This window comes from Hyperolius riggenbachi, chromosome 4 (assembly GCF_040937935.1).
Source record: "Hyperolius riggenbachi isolate aHypRig1 chromosome 4, aHypRig1.pri, whole genome shotgun sequence".
NCBI classification, from domain to species: Eukaryota; Metazoa; Chordata; class Amphibia; order Anura; family Hyperoliidae; genus Hyperolius; species Hyperolius riggenbachi.
In genome coordinates, this window is record NC_090649.1 from 461,404,518 (window position 1) to 461,429,563 (window position 25,046).

Consider the following 25,046-nt stretch of genomic DNA (forward strand, 5'->3'; position numbering starts at 1 on the left):
CTGGGTAAATATGGTGGGGTGGTCTGCTGGTACCCCATATGCAGAGCTGGCAGCATGAAGCATGCTGGGTAAGTATGGTGGAATGGTCTGGTGGTCCCCCATATGCAGAGCTGTCAGGAAGCATCCTGGATATTAAGTCACCTCCCCTAGATACAGCAATGAGCAGCTCTTCCCTCTGCACAAATCGGCATCCAGCCTTGCACCGCTGCTAAGTGCCGGCTTGATGATGCCAACAAGCCGGGTCCAGACACTAGGAGCATTGTGGTGCTGGATCCGTGAAGGGGACCGCCAGGGGAACATGGAGAGGCGAGTGTCTCTTCTGCTGCATTGTGATCACAACGCTCAGTCATTGGCAATCGCAGTGATCACGTGCCAATCGACATGTCTCCTGATCAGTGAGGGGAGATGTCAGCTGTCAATTGATAGCTGAATCTCCCCCGCCGGGTGCGAACAACCATGACAGGAACTCGGAAAGTGGGTGATGTAGATTCTAAGCTGCATCAGTTAATAAGCCACAAGTGCGGCGTACAATCTACTACCAGTGGTCCCAAGACAGTTAAAGGACAACTATCAATAAGTGTTCTAAAATTACAATGTAAAAATTGCAAAAATTGTTTTGCTGCCCAATTCAGCTATGCAGAGCTGCGCAGGGAGCATTTTTATATTTATCAGTTTAGGGGCTGGATTGGCTTAATCTCTTTGTCACAGGAGCCCTAGTGGCTGACCGCACTTAGCCTTCTAAATGGTGCCAGCGCACAGATCGTGCGAACTCTGGTCGCAGTCAATGCGCAGGAACCGTTAAGAATTAGCCGCAGACAACTCAGAAGGGAGCCTGTGAGACACGGGTGATTACAACTTCACCCACTGGTTCAGAGTAAACTGCCACCACCGCGGTTACCATGGGACCGTGGAGCCCACTAACTGACTGACTAGTCCTGCGAATAAAACGGTTAAACACACGGTATTCTGTCTAGCCAACAACAAACAAACAGTAGCGTATCTTCAGAGACCCGGGATCAGTTCTGTGTGTGCTGATAAGCAGGGTAGCGGACAGTGAATGACTTGGAGAAAGTCGTTTATTCACGCAATATAAATAATTAATATATACAGACAATTATTAAAATCACAATTATTAAGACAGTAATAGCCAGTATAAAAAAATAAAAGAAGGGAGAAAAATACTTAGTTCCTGGAAAGATGTCCTTTTTGTGGGAAAATCAGAGTTCTGCGCTTCAATCTGAGTTCAGACCAGGTGGATGCCAGCATATCCTCAAGCTGGCACCTGATGAGTTCAAGATGTTCCAGGGTGGAGGACACTGAGTTTGGGTCCTCTGCCATTCTTATGCCCCTGCTTCAGTAGGAGGGAGTGAGGGCGGGGAGCCATACACCCCCTTAGAAGATGAGATGAGCCCTCCCCTTGTCCTGGGGGCTAGAAATCAGATCTACCCATATATGGGCTCTATCTCACAGAACCGTACAGGTCAGGGCGGATTTATTAACATTTTCAGGTCTGTCTCGATTTACCCAGCGCCCTGATACCAGACATGAGGGGTGGGACCCCTGTGGTATCATCAGGGCATTTTCAAACTGCCTAACTGGCAGTCCTTACCTCAGAATGTTCTGAAACTTCCTCAGAACCAGCACCGGGGCTCATGCTACACTTCCCCCACGTTTGGCGAAGCTGCCATCTCAGGAACCCCAGAAATATGACAGATCTGGGAAGTTATGGATATGCTATGAGACTCAGGTTATTCCCAGGCAAAGGCTCTTTGAAGTTTGGAGCAGCCAGCGAGGTGTCACCTCCCCTGCTGGGAGGGAGCCAGTGGGTCTGGCTCCCCCCCAACTAGATTGCTTCTGCCATGGTGCTTGTCACCTTATACCTGATGGATGGGCCATCAGCACAGCTTGAAGCCAGGGACTCTCCGGGGCAGATTAGGCTCAGGCTCATTAGCATATCAAAAGAGCCATCCAGCCTTTAGGATGGTGCTTTCTCTGCTAAGAAAAGGACTTCAGCTGCCCCTACACACTCAACCCAGATTGTATCGATTTGAAGCGCAATCGATGCAGGGAATCGAGTGCGATCGCTTTTTCTTCATGGGCGGTTCCAGGACGCGTCTGCGGCCCCGCAACCGTCCGTGACAGCACCCCCTGGGGAGAAGGCAGATAGACATGCATCAGCAAGATGTGTGGCGGCGCCGCTAACCTGGCTGACGGGCCTCGAGTTGCCGGTACGGCGGGAAAACCTATTGGAGCCTGTGGCTCGGTTCCCCTGGAACGGTCGCGGTCTGCTACCCTCAGGGTTGACCCGACATGGACTGTTCTGGACAGGGCGTTTGCGCCACTGCAGTCGGATGTGGTGTCTGCCGGGACTGCTGACAACGGGCAGTGCGTTGGTTAGGTCAACAGCCAGCCCACGCAGGGTTCCCCTGCTAAGTGGCTGTGGACCTAAGGGAACCCCGCGGGAATCCCTGGACCTTCCCAGCTCCTGACAGACGGCACATGCCCTGCAGTAGTTTGCTACATCCCTGTTCATCCGGGGCCAATAAAACTGGTTCCGAATACCGGCAAGTGTCTTGCGGACACCCGAGTGCCCTGTCAGAGGATTACCATGTGCGGATTTCAGCACATGTCCCCTGAACGCACTCGGGACCACAAGCCATTTGGTATTCGCGTGGGATCTACCTGTAGGGGGCTGTACAGACTCACTGTACAGTCTCCCACCTTCCCAGTACACCTTGAAAGCGGCCCCGTCTGCGAGGGGCTCAGCGGCTTGCTGCCTGAGCACCTCCAGGCTTGGGTCACGTTGTAGTGCGGCTGAGAATACGGCGCTGTCAGTTTCAGCCAACTGGCTCATGTTACACGAGGCCAGCGGCTGAAAGGTCTCATCCCTACGGTCAGAGGAGGGGGAGGAGGCCGGAACCCCCTCCACCTGTTCTGAGCTCGGGTTCTGAGCAGTGCAGCTGCGCGGTACTGCTAGCACAGGTACACTGTCAGAATGGCACAGACGGACATTACTCAAGTCATCATTGCATGCAGTAATGACATTGACAGGTATAGACATTTTTTCATTACAGACAGGTTGTACAGTAAACTCAGGTACAGTTACAGCATCATCACAACAGACAGTCTGTACATCAAACTCAGGTGCCTTTGAAGCAGGCACTATTGAACCTGGTACCCTTGAACTGGGCACATTCAACCCGCCTCCCCCTGGTGCTCCCCCAAGTGTATAAAGTACCTGGTGGTGGGTGGAGAGTCCGTCTCCTTCCGTGAGCGACAAGGCGGTCGTGGCAGGTTCATAGTAGGACACAAGCTTGCCCAAATCAGTCCCCAGCAACACAGGGACTGGGAGATCCTTCATAACCCCAACAACCCTTTCGTGGATCCCTAATCCCCAATCCAGCTTCACTGTCGCGTGGGCTATGTGAAAAAGGGTGCCCTCTACTCCAGTAAGGGCAAGGGATCGGCTGGAGCTGATGCTCTCCTTTGGCACAAGGTGTGAGTGAACTAACGTGATGTCAGCTCCGGTGTCTCGAAATCCGGTGACAACTTTGCCGTTCACTCTAACAAGTTGCTGCTGGTCGGTTCGGTCGCGGATTTCCTTTCCGCGGGCAAACAGGACAAAATCTGATGATCCAGGCTGTGGTTCGCTGGCGGGTTGCCTCTGCTGTGGGTGAGGTGCAGGTGATGCAGATGATCCAGGTGCTGGTGGTGTCTGTCTCCGCTCCGGACAGTCGAATTTCATGTGTCCGGGCTGGCGGCAGTAGTGACAGGTGACCTCTCCAGGCGCTGCAGGCCTGGGTGCAGCAGCTGCGCTGGGTGGCCTCTGTGGCGGACGGCTCACAGGGGCAGGAGGGTCTGTCGAGGTATTGGGCTGACCTCCTCTCTAGCTGGATGGGACAGTTCTGCGGGTATCAGCCACCCGGGTAGTTGCAAAAGTCTCAGCAAGGTCTGCAGCGACAGTGGCTGAAGCCGGCCTGCGTTCTAACACAAACTGTCGTACATCAGCAGGGCAAATGTTCAGAAATTGTTCGAGGACTATCAAGTCCTCCAGGACGCCATAAGACCCTTTGGTGAGGCCTAGAGTCCACTGGCGTAGTGTGGTGAGCAAGCTGCTGACCACATCTCGGTACGAATCAGAAGGCTTTTTCTGCCAGGCCCTGAACTTTTTCCGATAGGCTTCTGGCGTCAGCTAGTACTTAGTAATGATAGCGTCTTTTATAGCAGCATAATCATTATCCTTCTCCGCAGGCAATTCTGCGAAGGCATCAAGCGCTTTGTAGCGCAGCAAAGGTGTCAGATGTCTGGCCCACTGGTCTTGGGACAGACGATACTGACGGCATGCTTTTTCAAAAGACCGCAAAAACAAGTCAATGTCTGTGTCTTTTTCAATATTAGCAAATTTAAATTTTGCACTTACGGGTGCTGCAGCTCCTTCAGCAGGGAGGCTGGGCGGTGAACTCCGGCTGGCCTGTTGAACCTTTGCCATGTTGAGCTCATGCTGTCGTCTCTCCCGCGCCTCTGCGGCATCCCTCTCCGCGTGGCGTTCAGCAGCAGCAGCTTTGCGTTCTGCAGATTGGCGCTCCCGTTCCTCTCGTGCCTCTCGCTTTTGCTCCGCCATGTACTGCAGGTACTTGTCCAGGTCAGTCTCCATCAGCTTTTGTAATGCCTGCTGCATTACCGGGTCAGCACCCATGGACAGTCCAGTACTGGCCGGTTCCAGGCGAGTACTTTCAGAAACTCTGGGATTGGGGTCCATACTGACAGTCTCTGGCGTAACTGTTGCAACAGGGCCCGCAGGATGCTCAACCTCTGTACGCCTAGGATCTTCAGCCTCTGGTTCCCCTCGATTGTCAGATGGGCTGGTATCCACCTCAGCGGACACTCCCGGCTCCCGCAGTTGCTGGGTATCCCATCTGGACAAGTCTGCTCTCAGGTCCTGTTGTTTCCTGCGGCCGACGTCAATGCCCCTCGCTTGGCAAAGATTTTGCAGGTCCGACAGGCACATGTTCTGGTAATTCACGGACATTTCCATGCCAAATAAAATAAAACTTTTGGGGAGGGGTACTGGCTACACAGTCTCTCTGTATATATAAAAAATATATTGCCTTCCAGCTACACCAACGAATTAGTTCGTTTCTTGATAGCGCTAGCGCTATCTTAGATACTTTCAGCACAACACAGGTCCCAACCGCTGCCTAACACTGTCACAGGAGCCCTAGTGGCTGACCGCACTTAGCCTTCTAAACGGTGCCAGCGCACAGATCGTGCGAACTCTGGTCGCAGTCAATGCGCAGGAACCGTTAAGAATTAGCCGCAGACAACTCAGAAGGGAGCCTGTGAGACACGGGTGATTACAACTTCACCCACTGGTTCAGAGTAAACTGCCACCACCGCGGTTACCATGGGACCGTGGAGCCCACTAACTGACTGACTAGTCCTGCGAATAAAACGGTTAAACACACGGTATTCTGTCTAGCCAACAACAAACAAACAGTAGCGTATCTTCAGAGACCCGGGATCAGTTCTGTGTGTGCTGATAAGCAGGGTAGCGGACAGTGAATGACTTGGAGAAAGTCGTTTATTCACGCAATATAAATAATTAATATATACAGACAATTATTAAAATCACAATTATTAAGACAGTAATAGCCAGTATAAAAAAATAAAAGAAGGGAGAAAAATACTTAGTTCCTGGAAAGATGTCCTTTTTGTGGGAAAATCAGAGTTCTGCGTTTCAATCTGAGTTCAGACCAGGTGGATGCCAGCATATCCTCAAGCTGGCACCTGATGAGTTCAAGATGTTCCAGGGTGGAGGACACTGAGTTTGGGTCCTCTGCCATTCTTATGCCCCTGCTTCAGTAGGAGGGAGTGAGGGCGGGGAGCCATACACCCCCTTAGAAGATGAGATGAGCCCTCCCCTTGTCCTGGGGGCTAGAAATCAGATCTACCCATATATGGGCTCTATCTCACAGAACCGTACAGGTCAGGGCGGATTTATTAACATTTTCAGGTCTGTCTCGATTTACCCAGCGCCCTGATACCAGACATGAGGGGTGGGACCCCTGTGGTATCATCAGGGCATTTTCAAACTGCCTAACTGGCAGTCCTTACCTCAGAATGTTCTGAAACTTCCTCAGAACCAGCACCGGGGCTCATGCTACACTTCCCCCACGTTTGGCGAAGCTGCCATCTCAGGAACCCCAGAAATATGACAGATCTGGGAAGTTATGGATATGCTATGAGACTCAGGTTATTCCCAGGCAAAGGCTCTTTGAAGTTTGGAGCAGCCAGCGAGGTGTCACCTCCCCTGCTGGGAGGGAGCCAGTGGGTCTGGCTTCCCCCCAACTAGATTGCTTCTGCCATGGTGCTTGTCACCTTATACCTGATGGATGGGCCATCAGCACAGCTTGAAGCTAGGGACTCTCCGGGGCAGATTAGGCTCAGGCTCATTAGCATATCAAAAGAGCCATCCAGCCTTTAGGATGGTGCTCTCTCTGCTAAGAAAAGGACTTCAGCTGCCCCTACACACTCAACCCAGATTGTATCGATTTGAAGCGCAATCGATGCAGGGAATCGAGTGCGATCGCTTTTTCTTCATGGGAGGTTCCAGGACGCGTCTGCGGCCCCGCAACCGTCCGTGACACTCTTCCTCCACCCACAGCAATGCAATCCCGTCATCGTCTTCTGATCACATGATATAGCATGTAATCGGGACTCAGAAGAAGGTGGTGGAAAAGGGGTAATGGAAAAGTTTGGTCACCATAGGTGCTGTTAAGCTTGGGGGTGTAATCTCCACAGTCAGCATACAACACATAAGCTGACGTGAAGGAGGTACACACACCAGCACAAGGGATCAGGATATCCCCAGTTTAGTGGAGGAGAGGACTGACTCCAATAGGAGATTGTGGTGCACAGAGCCGGTGCAGATCTGAACAGCCACAAACACTTTCGTAATAACGTCTCAGCGCAAGGTAGCGCTGAGCGCATAAACCAGGACTGAGGAGATCAGGACAGGTAGACAGAATGAACGCTTGCTAGCTAGCGATTACTTAGCGACAGCAAGCGTCCAAAACCAGACAGACTGGAATGAGGCAGCCAATGCGTTGCGGCGATGGCGTGCCTCACAAAGACAGGACAGGAGAGACAGGAAATAGCAGGATCGAGATAGATGAACGTAACACAGATAAATATACAATAAGTATGTTTTCCTAGCGTATTACAATTACAGCTATCAATGAAACTATTCGTAACGTCTGACTAACATATGTATATATTGGCAATGAACCGATATATGACATAAGCAGGAACTCTGACTAAGACTGAAGTAATACAGGGAACAGGACTCAGAAGGATTCGCTATCTCTTCGCAGAGATGAACGCAATCCACAAACAGGACCAGGAACAGGATTCAGAAGGATTCGTTATCTCTTCGCAGAGATGAACGCAATCCACAAACAGGACCAGGAACAGGATAACTGGCTCAGCACGGGTGTTCACGATACGCGCAAACTACCAAAACGTGCTGGAAAACTGACTAGCTGAACACAGGAAATAAACAGTTCGTGTACGTATATATCAGCGACACTGATATATTAACGTAACACGAATACAAGGAAAATAACAAAATGCGCAAGTATGCGTATATATTGGCGATGAACCAATATATGACACAAGACAAGCAAGTAGCAACTTCTAGAACAAGAGCAGAACTAGGAGGACTCGCTGACCCCTTCGCAGGAGTCAGCGCAGTCCACACGGACCAGGAACGAGGTGGGGCACGAGCAGAGTAACAGATAGAGTCTGAAACTATGATAGCCCATGAGGCATTGCAGGAAGCAGTTCTTTATACTGAGGTCATCCAATGGGAGCAGACCTGCAGATTCCCACACAAGTGAATGGTAATTAATCACAAGCTGATAGCAGGAAAAGGCAGACAATGATATGCAGCCTGCAGGAAAGGGACCGCCCCTCCACTGCAGCAGACAATGTTTGTTTACACAAAAGCATATTAAACTGTCATAAACTTCAGAGCGACTGCAGATGGAATCAGCAACTAGCTTAAGTGCAAACCAAACTATGCAAGCAAATGCATGTAATGACATTAGAACTGCTTGGTTTGCAATACCAGTGCAGTCAGCAGTAAACGCTACAGAAGCGATCATAACAGTACCCCCTCCCTTAAACGCGGCCTCTGGACGCCTATGAAAACTGACATATTTCTCCTGAACCACCCAAACCAAAAAATCAGAAGTGGGAAATCCAGCAAACTGATCTGACTGAAAATTCATGAAGGTCGGATCCGTCCGACAAAACCAAATTCCCGAATCAGTCTCACCAAAACTAGACCAATTGGAACCAGAACCTACCGAACCATGCCCGTCAGCACTACAAGCCTCAGTGTGACACCCATCAGAACCACGACTTCCAGAAAACAACCCCAAGAAACTCTCTGCGCGATACCCACCGCCTTCCAAGGACTGTCCAAAAACGCCAAAGCCTTTGCAATGCCCACCGGAACTGTCCCTACCAACACAAAACCCACCGTTGAACCAGTCCAAGGTACCAGGACAAGTTTCCTCAGAGATCTCCCAGAACACTTGGAAGCTCCAAAGAGATCCCCACAGGTCAGAACGCCCCTTAGGCTCACATGGAGAACTATCAAGAACCCCTATGGAACCCAGGGCAACTCCAGAGTCAGGGTCACAAGGACAAACATCAAGATCAGGGCTTTTAGGGACCAGAACCATCTCCGGGCATGCAGGCCAACCGGCAACATCAGAACATGTCTCCACTAGGGAAGCACGTGAGCACGCTAACACAGACACATCTGGGCAGTCTGGCATACGAAGCACATCTGGGCACACCGGCACAAGAGAAACCTCTGGGCATGTCAAGGAACTGCGAACCTCAAAGTCAGTCAAGACAGGACCGAAACCAGAACTGGGCAAAAAAAATTCATCATGACTAGACTTCATAGTTACTGGATTCTCACTAAAAACTGCAGGATCAGACTTAGATGTCGCTGATTCCAGCAGGGTTATTAACAAATCATGTTCAGGGGCATTTACAAGACAGGGCAAATCTTCTGATGTATGCACTGAACTAGACAGGGTTCCCATAGCTTCTTCTGGACTAGACAGAGACTCATCAAATACACTGGACTGGAGCTCATGAAGGGCTGCAAAACAAGTCAATATTGCAGCAATCCCCACTGAACTAGGCAAAACTGAGTAACTCACTGGACAGGAAGGGGGCTCTGGAACTTCTGCCACACCGCCCAGAGAACCAGAATTTTCCAGGATACAGGGCTGGGTTTCAGAAACACTCATTAACCCGGACTGAAATTCTGAGATTTCTATTATTTTTTCCAGCGAGTCAGAATTATCCATGTTACAGGGCAAGACTTTTGAAACATTCAGAGGACAGGGCTGGAGTTCCTCGGCTGTTACAACACTGGAGAGGGACTCAACAACATTGGTTAAATCAGACTGTGTACAGGGCAAGGTATCTAACACACTTGCTGACGAGGACAATATTTCAATGGCTTCTGCTTCGCTGGGCAGAAATTCATCAAGTTTTATTAGAGCAGACTGTAATTCCAAAACAGCTGCTAGACAAGTGAATATTACTGCAACACCAACTGAGGTAAGCAGTGCTTCAGCCTCCTCTGCTAAAGGGTTTAAAGTATCCAAAGTACTGGGTGAAGCATAAGACTCTGCGACCACAGCTTCACTGGACAGGATCACTGAACAGTCCATATTGCAGGGCAAAACCATGGAAGCACCTGCTGGACAGCATAATGATTCTGTGACCTGAGTTTCATTGGAGAGATCTACTGCACAATTCATGGTACAGGGCAAATTTATTGGAAAATTTTCTGAACAAGGTAATAATTCTGCGATTTCAGGTTCACATAGCAGATGCTCTGAGCTATTCACGAAACTAGAGCGAGGTGTAGAAACAGGAAGATCAAGACACAATGTTTGCGCATCTGAATCACCATTCATTTGTAAAATTGGAAAATTCAGATGCTGGGGTTCTGAGTTTACTAGACAGGATTGCTGGGACTCGGAAACTGATGTAGTGCATCTATTGGCATCTGCTGGATCAGACAGGAGTTGAACTTTATTAACACAGGTAATTTCTGCAGAAGTGTTTGCAGAGACAGGCAAGATTTTTCTGGTGTCTGTTTCACTAAACAAAGAGTCATGAGTACTGGCTAGGCTGGACTCGAAAGTCAGCAGGACCTCTGGGTCCTCTGCTGAGAAATTTGTGCAGGGCAAGATTAAGGAAGTATTAGTAATTTCTGTCTTACTGGGAAGTAACACTGAGTTATCCATGGTACAGGGTGGAATTACAGGAACTTCAATTTCACACAAAAGGAGCTCAGAATCACTCGCTGAATCAGCCAAAGGTGCTGAAGCAGGCGAGTCCTCAGGAACTGAGGAAGTGGAACAATCTCCACTTGACAGTGTGTCTTCCCTGGTATCAACTGATTGAATTGCATAAAAATCGTCCAGAATCATTCTCCACACATCGATCAATGGAGCCACAAAGTCATACCCACACACACCAGTTTTTATTAGGTTATAAGCAGACTTAATGCATGCATTCAATACTAATTCACTTTTTGCACTGTAAAACTGACAAAATGAACTTGCATCTTTCTTCCATTCATAGACCAGAGCTTCCATCTCTCCTTTCTCAAATGGAGGATCCCATGCATATTTAACAGCTGAGCATTCCGGCTGATCATAGTTTGCAAATGTGTTAGTGGCAGAAACATACATTGGGTTATTTAGCAGGTGATTGGCCGATTTCTTATTCCTAAGGATCTCCAATACCTGTAGCAAGTATTGAACTGTAGTGTATGCAAATTTCCCTTGCTGCACGAATAAATTGATCTGTTCAATACTCTGTAATATATCTTCATAATCATATTCAGATAATTCATTTAAACAAGAACCTTTATTTTCCCTGGCTAGCAATGAAAGTTCATTAGTAGTTTCATAGGTCCATTTGACTCCCCTGAATGGTGACTGAATTTTATTATCTGCTAATGGTGGAGTCTCGTTACAGATCTGATGCGCAGTCGCCACGGGCAACGACTCCGCTGATTGTAACGCTTTTCTTTTGGAGCGTTTACGTTTGGCTTTAGACCCTGCTGCCTTAGCAGAAGAAAAGTTATCAGAACAATTATCTGCTTGCTGATTATTTTTGTAGGCAGTAGAAGGAGCAGCTGATTGACAAGCTGCCAGGAGCTTATCAAAAGGGCTAGGCAAATCGGTTTTGCGCAGCCAGTTATGGATCACAAACGCTAGAAATTCCAGTGGTCTTTCTTTTAAATTGGTATGATCCAAGACATCGTAGGCCCACTGAAACAATCTTCCCTTAAATAAAACATAAACTAGCTGGGGGGCCCACGTTGAAACAGGAGTAGCCTGGAGCTCAGGATTGGCCAGGAACCTGGCACATTCAGAAAAAAACTCATTTTCTGTTTCAGAATTGAGCTTCTCAAATTTCTTAAAGGAACAGGAACCAAAACAAACAGTGTCATTTTTGCTGGGAACCCCCCCCACAATGGGGATTGGTAATGGGGCTATCATAATGTTAAGCTTGGGGGTGTAATCTCCACAGTCAGCATACAACACATAAGCTGACGTGAAGGAGGTACACACACCAGCACAAGGGATCAGGATATCCCCAGTTTAGTGGAGGAGAGGACTGACTCCAATAGGAGATTGTGGTGCACAGAGCCGGTGCAGATCTGAACAGCCACAAACACTTTCGTAATAACGTCTCAGCGCAAGGTAGCGCTGAGCGCATAAACCAGGACTGAGGAGATCAGGACAGGTAGACAGAATGAACGCTTGCTAGCTAGCGATTACTTAGCGACAGCAAGCGTCCAAAACCAGACAGACTGGAATGAGGCAGCCAATGCGTTGCGGCGATGGCGTGCCTCACAAAGACAGGACAGGAGAGACAGGAAATAGCAGGATCGAGATAGATGAACGTAACACAGATAAATATACAATAAGTATGTTTTCCTAGCGTATTACAATTACAGCTATCAATGAAACTATTCGTAACGTCTGACTAACATATGTATATATTGGCAATGAACCGATATATGACATAAGCAGGAACTCTGACTAAGACTGAAGTAATACAGGGAACAGGACTCAGAAGGATTCGCTATCTCTTCGCAGAGATGAACGCAATCCACAAACAGGACCAGGAACAGGATTCAGAAGGATTCGTTATCTCTTCGCAGAGATGAACGCAATCCACAAACAGGACCAGGAACAGGATAACTGGCTCAGCACGGGTGTTCACGATACGCGCAAACTACCAAAACGTGCTGGAAAACTGACTAGCTGAACACAGGAAATAAACAGTTCGTGTACGTATATATCAGCGACACTGATATATTAACGTAACACGAATACAAGGAAAATAACAAAATGCGCAAGTATGCGTATATATTGGCGATGAACCAATATATGACACAAGACAAGCAAGTAGCAACTTCTAGAACAAGAGCAGAACTAGGAGGACTCGCTGACCCCTTCGCAGGAGTCAGCGCAGTCCACACGGACCAGGAACGAGGTGGGGCACGAGCAGAGTAACAGATAGAGTCTGAAACTATGATAGCCCATGAGGCATTGCAGGAAGCAGTTCTTTATACTGAGGTCATCCAATGGGAGCAGACCTGCAGATTCCCACACAAGTGAATGGTAATTAATCACAGGCTGATAGCAGGAAAAGGCAGACAATGATATGCAGCCTGCAGGAAAGGGACCGCCCCTCCACTGCAGCAGACAATGTTTGTTTACACAAAAGCATATTAAACTGTCATAAACTTCAGAGCGACTGCAGATGGAATCAGCAACTAGCTTAAGTGCAAACCAAACTATGCAAGCAAATGCATGTAATGACATTAGAACTGCTTGGTTTGCAATACCAGTGCAGTCAGCAGTAAACGCTACAGAAGCGATCATAACAGGTGCCCATTTAAATATCAATTTTATAGAGTACCCGAGTCAAAGCTTGGGTACAAAATTAGATACCTAAAGAGAGGAAAGCCTCAGGATCCTATTTAGGCTTCCCTCCCTGCTCTGATGTCCCCGTCACTGATCGCGGCCCCCGGAAGATAATTGACAAGGCATAGTCGCTAATCATATTGGGACTGCGCAGCTCCTCTTCTTGCAGCGTGGCAGGGCGAGCCCGCCGCCCTTACATGCACAGTAAGCCGGAGCGGCGGGCATAAAGAGGAGCTGCTCGGCCCCAATATGGAAAGGGGGGGGGTGGGGCACGGTCAGCAACGGAGGACATCAGACCACCAAGGAAAGCCTAAATAGGATCCCGAGGCTTCCCTCTCTTCAGGTGAGTATCTGATTTTGATCCCAAACTTTGGCTTGGATTTCCGAGAACACATATCACATTAAAATAAGCAAGGAAACATTTACAGTAGTACTTAGGAACACCTACAGTATGCAAGCTGCTATTCCCATCCCAGCTGAAAAACCATGTTTACTGATAGTTGTCCTTTTGGCCACCATGAAATATGCTATATCTGGCACAAACCCAACATATCCCATCACCCTAAGAACACCATCGCTACAGTGAAACATGGTGGTGGTGGCAGCATGGGAAAGATGGATGGGTGCTAAATACAGGGATATTTTTGAGAATAACCTGTGTCAGTCTACCAGTGATTTCAGACTAGGACGGAGGTTCACCTCCCATCAGGAAAATAACCCAAAGCATGCTGCTAAATCAACACTCGAGCAGTTTAAGGGGAAATATTTAAATGTGTTGGAATGGCCTAATCCAGTGTTTCTCAAACCTGTCCTTGTGACTCCCCAATAGTGCATATTTTGCAGGCAACCTCATCCATGCACAGGTGGGATAATTAATGTCTCAGCTAAATGGAATTTACCAAGCTGAGACACTAATTACCCCACCTGTGCATAGGTGAGGTTGCCTGCAAAACATGCCCCGTTGGGGAGTCACGAGGACAGGTTTGAGAAACACAGGCCTAGTCAATGTCCAGACCTCAATCCAATAGAGGATCTGTAGGGTTTTTTTTTTGTAGTAGAATTGACGATTCGAAAGGAGGAGAGAAACGGGCACTGCTGCATAAAAAGTCCCTTTATTGTAGCCGGGTTACACAGTGGTTAGCAGTGGGGGGAAAAGGATATGCCTTAGGCATATCCTTTTCCCCCCACTGCTAACCACTGTGTTTGTGTAACCCAGCCACAATAAAGGGACTTTTTATGCAGCAGTGCCCGTTTCTCTCCTCCTTTCAAGACGTTAGTGGTACATCGGAGCACGCTGCAGGTAAGCCCACCAGTGGCCGTTCCATCCCTGCCGCATACTGGTGCCAGGTTTTTCTATTTTGTCATCTACACATTGAGAATTGACGATTACTTTTTACAAGAGAAAACCATCCAACACGAAGGAGCTGGAGCAGTTTTGCCTTGAGAAATGAGCAAAAATCTCATTGCTGCAAAAGGTAGCTCTACAAAGTACTGACTTTAGAGGGTGAATAGCTATGCATGCTGGAGTTTTCAGTCATCTTGTTACAGGAATATAAATGCGCCAAAAGAATAAAAGTATCTAAAAAAATAAAAAATAAAGCAGACAAGATAATATTGATGTAATATCAATAAAGCAGTTTATTTATACACTCCAACTTGTCTATCTGTTGTTAGTTTTACAATAAACCAAATAATACAAGTTGTATGCTTGTTCCGTCAGCAAACTCTCAAACAATCCATTTTAATTACAGGGTGCGAGACAGTAAAACATGCCAAGGGGGTGAATACATTTGCAAAGCGCTGTACATACCACCATAGATGGACGCTAGATGCACCAGAGGCCTCCCCGATGTCCACAACCCCTCCAGTGCTGGCCCGGACCCTTTTCCTCTTTGTGACTTCACTTCCCTCTGAGTACAAGTGCAGATGCACTGCAAAGGTGCCAGTAGGGTTTGTGCCTGCAAATTAGCATGGAACCACTCATGCATGGAGGAAAAACCCATGCATGAGTATCTCCGTGCTACTGCACTGCCATGGGCCGTACTTTTCACCAGCGCAGTGTGGCTGTCATACAGGAGAGGTTTGTATTAAGCTTCAGAATAAGGTAGGTTAGTGTTGGGTGTTTGAGGGGGAAGGTTAGAGTGAGAATAAAGGGAAAAGGAGGTTAATTTTACCACCGACTCCGACTCCTCAGTTTAGGATTCCACCGACTCAGACTCCTCTAATTTGCATATTACAATCTTGTTGATTTAAAGTATGTAACATGAAATTCGTCTCTTAACTGCCAACGCTTAGGAATTGTAAAAGACAACTGAAGTAAGAAGGATATGGAGACTGCCATATTTATTCCCTTTAGTCATAGGTTATCATTCATAAAGCATTTCCGCATGCGGAAATGCTTAAAACAGCTGACTTTACCGACCACTTAGCAAAGTCAGCATTCATAAAGGCTCTTTCCGCATGAAAAATTGACACTACCGAGCAGAGTGATAAGTCACTGCCTTGTGCGGTGATTATCGGAACAAATGTAGCAAAATGTCAATTCATAAAGATCACCGCAAGCGGTGTGAGGTCGGGAAGTTCCGCTCCCTCTGATGTGGCGATACCAATGTAAGTGAATGGAGACACACAAGCCTCCCAGGCAGCTGCAGCAGAGCGGAACACGGAAAAATGTATCAACTCTGCAGCTTCCCTGTCTCCGCCTGCCTACCGCCAGCCTAGTTCGGGGAATCTCCGCACTGCTACCGCACATGGATACATTTCTATGAATGCCCACCCAGAAGTCTAAAATACTGGCAGCGGTGTTTTCCCGCATTGATTCCCCTTACCGACAGCTCCTTTATGAATGATAGCCATAGACTAAAACTAGTCCTTGGTAAGAGTACTTGTAGAAGGTACAGACCGGAATAAAGAACATCTATCAGGCCCTAGACTATGTAACTGTTGGTACATGTAAGAATGATGTGCAGGTACTCTGCAGGAGAATAAGGAGATTCTTCCTCTATTACACATTCTTCATGCACAATCTGAACCAGGTTTATGGGTGATAGACAACACCTTTGTGTTCAATGTGCACAACATTCTCTGTGGATTCCCTGCAGCTCTGTGGGGAGTGCATATGTAGAGTATAGTACTACTGTGTAACAAAGTAAACCTGAGACAGATGAAATTAGTTTTATACTTACCTGGGGCTTCCTCCAGCCCCCTTCAGGCTAATCAGTCCCTCGCCGTCCTCCTCCGTCACCTGGATCTTCTGCTATGGGTCCAGGTACTTGAGCCAGTCGGGCGTAGTGCGCATGCACACACTCTGCCGCCGGGAGCGTACTACACCAGCGAGGGACTAATTGGCCTGAAGGGGGCTGGAGGAAGCCCCAGGTGTGTATAAAACTATTAATTCGTAGTCACCAAACCAAATTTTAACAACATATCAAATTATTTGATTTCATGAGCAAAGGGAGTGCGTACATTTGCATAACCCGGCATCAGCACAGAATTATTTCCATCTCATTGACCATCTCTATTAGTGACACGGCTACACATCAGGCTTTATTCTTACAAAATAGTTGTTATTTAGTATATATAAAAGATTCCGGCGTACACATCATATATACAGTCACAATCAGATATGTATATCCGACTTTAAAAATACGGGTACTGCTTTATTGAAGCAGCACAAGTAACTATTTTTTGATTGGTTTATTTCATTTTTGTGGACTAAGCACGGCTATTACTGTATATATAAATTATTTATGACGACTATCTGAGAAATAGAATTTTTTTTTAATATATTTTCTATTTTAATTACTGTTTAAATTCATTAGTAGTCGGTGCATTTTTTCTCGACTCCAGGTACCCAAAATTGCCCCGACTCCACAGCCCTGGTTATGGAGGCAACGCATGCTGATGACGTGGGCAGCAGTTATTGTTATTACCTCCTCTCTCCTCCACCTAACACTAACCTCCCACTCTCTTCTGCCTATCACTAGCCTCTCCTCTGTCTAATATTAACCTATTTTGGTTCCTGGACGTAGAAACTACGTCCAGGAACCATGCGCGCTACCGCGCGCTCCCGCGGCCAATCACGCGCGTGCACGCGCACTCCCGGCCGCGGATTCGGTAGCCACGGAATCAATGTATCAGGCTATGGTGCCCGATCACTGATTCCTCTCCACCGCAGAAAAAGCGACAGCTTCTCTCGGAAGCTTAGCTTTTTCTGGCCGTTCCCTCCCCGATGCGTCACTCTAAGGTGTGTTACGCTTAGAGTGACGTCATGTAAACAACTCCATGGCCGCCATCTTTTGGCCAAAAAGTCAAACTACAACAAAAAGTAAAAAAAATTAAAATCAACACACAATTACATTAAAAAACTATGGTTTACATCCCACCCTCCCAAAAATACCCAAATAAAATGTTTAACCACTTCAGGATTCGGCGTACGCTTAACTACGCCCCTGAATCCTGAAGTGGATTGCATGAGCGGCCGTTCCATGTCAGTTCACGGAGCGTGTCTCTGTAAACACCCTGCGAGCCGCCGATCGCGGCTCGCAGGGTAAATGTAAACACACGGGGAAGATCTTCCCCGCTGTTTACATATATACGGCGCTGCTGCGCAGCAGCGCCGTAGAGGAGATCGGCGATCCCCAGCCTCTGATTGGCCGGGGACCGCCGGCACCTGATAGGCTGAAGCCTATCCGGCGCAGGACGGAACTCCGCCCTGCGCCGCTCACAGAGGGAGAGAGAGGGAGGGAAGGAGGCCAGGAAGCGCTGCGGAGGGGGGCTTTGAACAGCCCCCCCGCAAGCAGCCGGCGGCGATCAGACCCCCCCAGCAGGACATCCCCCTAGTGGGGAAAAAAGGGGGGGAAGTCTGATCGCCCTGGCTGCTAGCTGATCGGTGCTGCGGGCTGGAGAGCCCACGCAGCACCGATCAGCAAAACCACCCCCTGGCACAGAAGTGGTTAATATAAAAAAAAAAAACCATTACAATAAAAAAAAAAAAAACATGTAAATATTTACCTAAGGGTCTAAACTTTTTAAATATCAATGTAGAGATGAAATATTTCTATATTTTTTTTATTTTAAACTTGTAGTGATAGATGCAAAACGGAAAAAATGCACCTTTATTTCCAAATAAAATATTGTCGCCATACATTGTGATAGGGACATAATTTTAACGGTGTAATAACCGGGACATATGGGCAAATACAATACGTGAGTTTTAATTATGGAGGCATGTATTATTTTAAAACTATAATGGCTGAAAACTGAGAAATAATGATTTTTTTCTGTTTTTTCTTATTCTTCCTGTTAAAATGCATTTACAGTAAAGTGGCTCTTAGCAAAATGTACCCTCCAAAGAAAGCCTAATTGGTGGCGGAAAAAACAAGATATAGATCAGTTCATTGTGATAAGTAGTGATAAAGTTATAGGCTAATGAATGGGAGGTGAACATTGCTCAAGTGAAAACGACGGAACGCGAATGGGTTAAACTTCTCTATCCTCAGCCTAACTATAACCTCTCTCTCCCCTCTGCCTAACACTAAACCTGTTGCCTATGTGTGTAGTCTGCTGGCTCACTGCTCCGTGGGCCTGGCCTCTTACTAGTTTCATTAAAGTAGATCAGCGTGTAGCAAACGTTACCAGGTGGCGCCGTCTCTCCTTATACAGTCATCTGCTGTGTTGCAGTGTACTTCCTACAGCTCCCAATGCACTTCAGCATGGAACTCTGTAAGGAAGATAAAGCAGCACAGAGGTCAGCTGGGTAAGGAGAGGCTGGAGCCACCCAGTGATGTTCGCTGCACACTGATCTACTTGAATGAAATTAGAGGCCAGGCCAGCACATCGGCACTGGATCGGAGACCGAGAGTTGGGGATCCCCGCTTTAAAGGATACCTGAATTTAGAGGGATATGGAGGCTGCCATATATAGTTCCTTTTCAAGCATTACCAGTTGCCTGGCGTCCTTTTCAGTCTTTCATGCATCAGCAGCATCTGAATCACCCAATAAAACAAGTCTGCGGCAAATCCAGTCCAACATCTGATTCCCGTGGTTGTTCAAGGTCTATGGCTAAAGGTATTACACACAGGATCAGCAAGACAGCCAGGTGATTGTTTAAAAGGAAATAAACGTGGCATTCTTATCCCCCTCACCTTTTAACTTACTTGGTGGCAACCCCAAGTCAGGCTCAGGGTGGAAAAAAAGAAGCCAAGGGTGGTAATCCCAAGCCTGACTCATGTTACCTGCCGGGAGGCATGCAGACACAGCACAGCATGGCGGTGTTTCTAACTCACCTACCCACACTGCAACTAAAGTACTTTCAGTATAGCTAAAGCATTTTAGTGTATGTAGGTAGGTATGCTTCTGTGTCCTGAGGAGGCGTGTAACACATGTAAACAACTATCGAGCAGAGACCGCCTTTTTTTAATCCTGTAACTGCACTGTGTTTCAATACAGGAAACTGGGAGCCAGTCAACGTTAAAGGACCCCGCAGGAAACCTCAAAAGGAATCATTCCCCAATCACAGCACCCTCTACAGCATGAAGTGCTGTGATTGGCCGAATAGTGTGGGTGTAATCTACTACAACGTACAGTGTTCTCCCCAGGCTCTTTTAGCCGGGTGCTCCACCCGGCTAGATTTGGTGACCACCCAGCTGTCATCGGCTCACCTCCTCCTATGCTGTAAGCAGAGTTGCCCTGCATTTTCATCTCAACCCACCCGGCTACTTTTTCATGCCACCCGGCTGGAAAAAAATTCTGGGGAGAACACTCACGTATCTGAAGCCTAGCAGTTAGAGAGAGTGCCGTTCACCCAATCATGTTAGTGGAATTTCCTTATCAGGTTTCCTGCTGGGTCCCCTAGAGCAGACTAGTGTTGGGAAACTGTACCTGCTGAGTACATTCACTGTAGCTGCTGAGTACATTCTTTTTGGTGGCTAATCAAAGTCCCATTTTAAAGAGAATCTGTCATGAAAAAAAGACCCCTGGGGATACTTACCTCGGGAGGGGTAAGCCTCTGGATCCTAATGAGGCTCCTCCCCCCATCCTTGTCACCCTCCAGGATCCAGTGATGGCAGCCCACGAATAGCGGCGATGTAAATATTTACCTTCCCGGCTCCAGCGCAGTAAAGCGGACCAGATCGGGCTATTCAGCTGGAGCTCATCGGAAAGCCGCTACTGCGCCGGATCCGGGAAGGTAAGTATTGCAAGTGCTACTGCGCCACAGCTGACAGGCTCATTGGCTGTATTTTCAGGGCCTGCCAGCGCTGGATCCCGGAGGGTGAAGAGAACAGGGAAGCCTCATTAGGATCCAGAAGCTTCCCCCTCCCTAGCTAAGTATACCCCAGAGGGTGGTTTTTATTTTCTTAATTATTCTTTTTAAAGTACACGCAAGTAGAAGCAGGGCTGTGGAGTCGGTACAAAAATCCACCGACTCCGACGGTTAGGATTCCACGACCCCTCTAGTTTGCATATTACAATTTTGTTGATTGAAAGTATGTAACATGAAATGCATCTCTTAACTGCCAATGCTTAGGAATTTTAAAATACAACTGAAGTGAGAGGGATATGGAGGCAGCCATATTTATTCCCTTTTATACAATACCAGTTACCTGGCTAGCCGGCTGATCTTCTGCCTCTTATACTTTTAGTCATAGACTAAAACTAGTCCTTGGTATGAGTACTTGTAGAAGGTGCAGACAGTAACAAAGAACATCTATCAGGCCCTAGGCAATGTAACTCTAGGTACATGTAAGATTGATGTGCAGATACTCTGCAGGGGAATGAGGAGATTCTTCCTCTATTACACATTCTTCATGCACAATCTGAACCAGGTTTATGGGTGATAAACACCTGTGTTCAATGTGCACAACATTCTCAGTGGATTCCCTGCAGCTCTGTGGGGAGTGCATATGTAGAGTATAGTACTACTGTGTAACAAAGTAAACCTGAGACAGATGAAATTAAAGTTTTATACATACCTTGGGCTTCTTCCAGCCCCCTTCAGGCTAATCAGTCCCTCGCTGTCCTCCTCCGCCACCTGGATCTTCTGCTATGAGTCCAGGTACTTGAGCCAGTCTGGTGTAGTGCGCATGCACACACTCCGCCGCCGGGAGCATACGACACCTGCGCAGCACCATTGTGCAGGTGCAGAATTCTCCTGGCTGTGGGAGCGGCCGAACTACGCTGACTGGCTGAAATACCGGGACTCATAGCAGAAGATCCAGGTGGTGGAGGGGGACAGCGAGGGACTGATTAGCCTGAAGGGGGCTGGAAGAATCCCCAGGTATGTATAAAACTTTTCTTTACATCCGTCTCAGGTACCCTTTAATTCTTAGTCACCAAACCAAATTTTAACAACATAGCAAATTATTCGATTTCATGAGCAAAAAGAGTGCGTACATTTGCATAAACCAGCATCAGCACAGAATTATTTCCATCTTATTGACCATCTCTATTGGTGACACGGCTACACATCAGGCTTTATTCTTACAGCATAGATGTTATTTAGTATATATAAGATATTCCTGTGTACACAACATATACTGTACAGTCACAATCAGATATGTATATCTGCCTTCAAAAATAAAGGTGACTGCTTTATTGAAGCAGCAAAAAAACCTTTTTTTGATTGATTTATTTCATTCTTGTGGACTAAGCACAGCTATTACTGTATATATAAATTATTTGAAAACTTATCTGAGAAATAGAACATTTTAACATATTTTCTATTTTAAATTACAGTTTCAATTCATTAGGAGTCCGAGTCGGTGCATTTTCTCCTGACTCCGACTCCACAGCCCTGAGTAGAAGTATGTTTTCTGGTCCCTTAGTGCATTCACACTGTGTACAAACCAAAACGAGCAACTTATAATGTGTGTGTACTGCAATGCTACCTGCACTTGTCATAACAAACGTGTTACTTCAAAGCCTGGTCAATGTCTATGCGATGTGCACATATTCACATACATTATTATCCAGAAACACATTGCATTCAGCAAGTTAGGCTAGTTACACACCAGGACGTTGCGTTTAGGGGACGTTATAGGGCACATAACGTGCCCCTAAAGCAACGCCTGGTGCTCTCTGGTGTGGACGTCGGAGTGAGCCGCGTTGTGCAGCTCACTCTGGCGTCCGTGATCCGTACTCTTGGACGCATGCAGCATCACGTGGTCCAGCCCGGCCAATCGCCGCACAGAGCGGCCGCTCCAGGAAGTAAACACTGCACCTCACTGAGTGCAGTGGATATTAATTGAGCATGTGCAAACAGTCTAACGCGGCTTAGCCGCCTAGAACGCACAGCATGCAGCACTTTGCTGCGTTACAATGTAACGCAACGTGGGCAGTGTGAACAGCCCACTTGTGTTACATTGCTGTGCATTGGGGGAGCGTTACAGGCTGCACTAAAGTGCGCCTGTAACGTCCCTGTGTGCAAGAAGCCTTAAAGTGGACCTGAACTCAAAGCTCCTCTCTGCTCTAAAAGATACACAACAGCATAATAACCTTTAAACAAAAACATTTCTTTGTTACAGCTAATACTAATCCTAAAATAAATCTGCACTGTTTCTATTTCCTGATTCATGGAAGCAGACATATTGTGTACAGCCTGTGCTTTTAACCACTTGAGGACAGTGGTAAACCCCCCTAAAGACCAGGCACATTTTCTCTAAAATGGCCACTGAAGCTTTAAAGAGAATCTGTATTGTTAAAATCGCACAAAAGTAAACATACCAGTGCATTAGGGGACATCTCCTATTACCCTCTGTCACAATTTCGCCGCTCCCCGCCACATTAAAAGTGGTTAAAAACCAGTTTTAAAAAGTTTGTTTATAAACAAACAAAATGGCCACCAAAACAGGAAGTAGGTTGATGTACAGTATGTCCACACATAGAAAATACATCCATACACAAGCAGGCTGTATACAGCCTTCCTTTTGAATCTCAAGAGATCATTTGTGTGTTTCTTTCCCACTGCATCTCTCATGCACTGAAGTTTCAGGCTGCTCTTTTCTTCCTGCAAACAGCTTTGCCCTCGTTTGTAATTCCTCACTATGTGAAAGCCCAGCCAGCTCAGAGGACGATTTATCCAGCTTGTAAAAGATAAGAGAGAAGAGAGAAGCTGCCCTAATCTAAATAACACACAGGCAGTGTGCATAGAGGGGCCTGGAAGGTGGAGTTCATAGCAGAACCACAACAGTGAAGAACTTGGCAGCCTTCCAGACACAGGCTGACAAGTCTGACAAGAGAGAGACAAGTTGATTTATTACAGAGACTGTGATAGTACAAAGTGCTGCAGTAAGCCAGAACACATTAGAATAGCTTTTGGAACTTGTAGGATGATAAAAAACAGGATGCAATTTTTGTTACATAGTCTCTTTAAGGCCAAGCTGCTTGGCCTTAAAGCTGCAGTGGCCATTTTAGAGAAAATGTGCCTGGTCTTTAGGGTGGTTTACCGCACATCACAGCCCACGAGCGATTCCCCCCCACCAACAGAGCTCTCTGTTGGTGGGGTCTGATCGCCCTCAAGTTGTCTATTTTTTTTTTAATAAATATTCGTTTGTTTTTTTAATTTATTATTCAATCCCCTCTTTCCACCCCCCCAATCACGGCGATCGGCTGTCATAGCCTTCTGCCTATGAGAGTCGATCGCCCTCTTGTCCCCCAGGGGGACAGCCGTGTGACACTAATCGCAACGCTGTACTAACAGTAAAGACGGCGGTTTCGCCATCTAACAGTCTCTCGAGCGACAATAGCCGCTCTGAGACTGAAGGCAGGGCAGAGCTCCACCCCCCAAGCAGGAGGTGCGCGCGATCTCCTGCAAAATGCAGCCCCAGGACTTGACGCCAATCGGCGTTAGGCGGTCCTGGGGCTTTCGCCGCGTGCATGCCCACGAGCGCGGAGCGGTCTCCAGGTAGTTAAATGGGCTTATCTGCCATAGGCAGTCATGTGACACTGTTGAGGATCAAATTACAAGTAGTGATTAGACACAAATGAGGAATTACACAGGCTAAACTCTCTGAATACATTCAGGGTGCATTTCTTTACGTTTTCCTTCTGTCCTGTGCAAGAGTTCAGGTCCACTTTAAGGTGCCCATACATCAGGCAATGTATGAGCAGATCGACCATGAGACAGGTCCTTCTCTGAACGAATCTGATCAGAGAGGGATGTGTTGCCCGCCCATACACCACAGACCAATTCCTGATAGATTTCAGCAAAAATCTATGTGGAATCGGCCTAGTGACACTGCCTGCCTGCCCCCCTCCCCAGCCATGCTTCTCACCTGCCCGGCAATCCGGCATTAATGCGATTGTCTGTATCACATGGTGCACACACATGCACCTGATGCCTCGTGGTAACAGCAGACACAGGGTGAGGGCCGGGAGTCACGCCAGCAGATAGATGAGAATATATAGAGCACTGGAGGAGCATACATTTAACACTTGGGTGCAGTGGCCAGGAGTCCATCTCACATGCCAGTCATCACTATATCACACACAGTTACAACTGTGCACCAGATAGACCCAGATTTTCCACCATGTCCAATTGATGCTTTTCACCGATTTTGGCACTAAAACCATAAAACTATCAATTCCACAGTGAAGAAAAGAAGGGTGATGGAGCACCGATTCTGCTATTAGGATTTTTATTGCATCACGTAGGCATAACAGGCATACCAGAAGTACAGGGTGTAGATACGGCCGGTATCTACACCCTGTACTTCTGGTATGCCTGTTATGCCTACGTGATGCAATAAAAATCCTAATAGCAGAATCGGTGCTCCATCACCCTTCTTTTCTTCACTGTGGAATATATAGCTGATAAAGGTGAGCACGATCTCTGGGAAAGCATACACGTGGAGCCCGTCGTCAGTCGGTGTCTGGTGCCAACCCTACCCAATCTCCATCTTACTATAAAACTATCAATAGGGCAGACATGTTGAATTGTATGGTCAGTTGGGCCACAAAATCGGGAGATGTATGGCCACCTTTTAGATTCTTTACAATGAA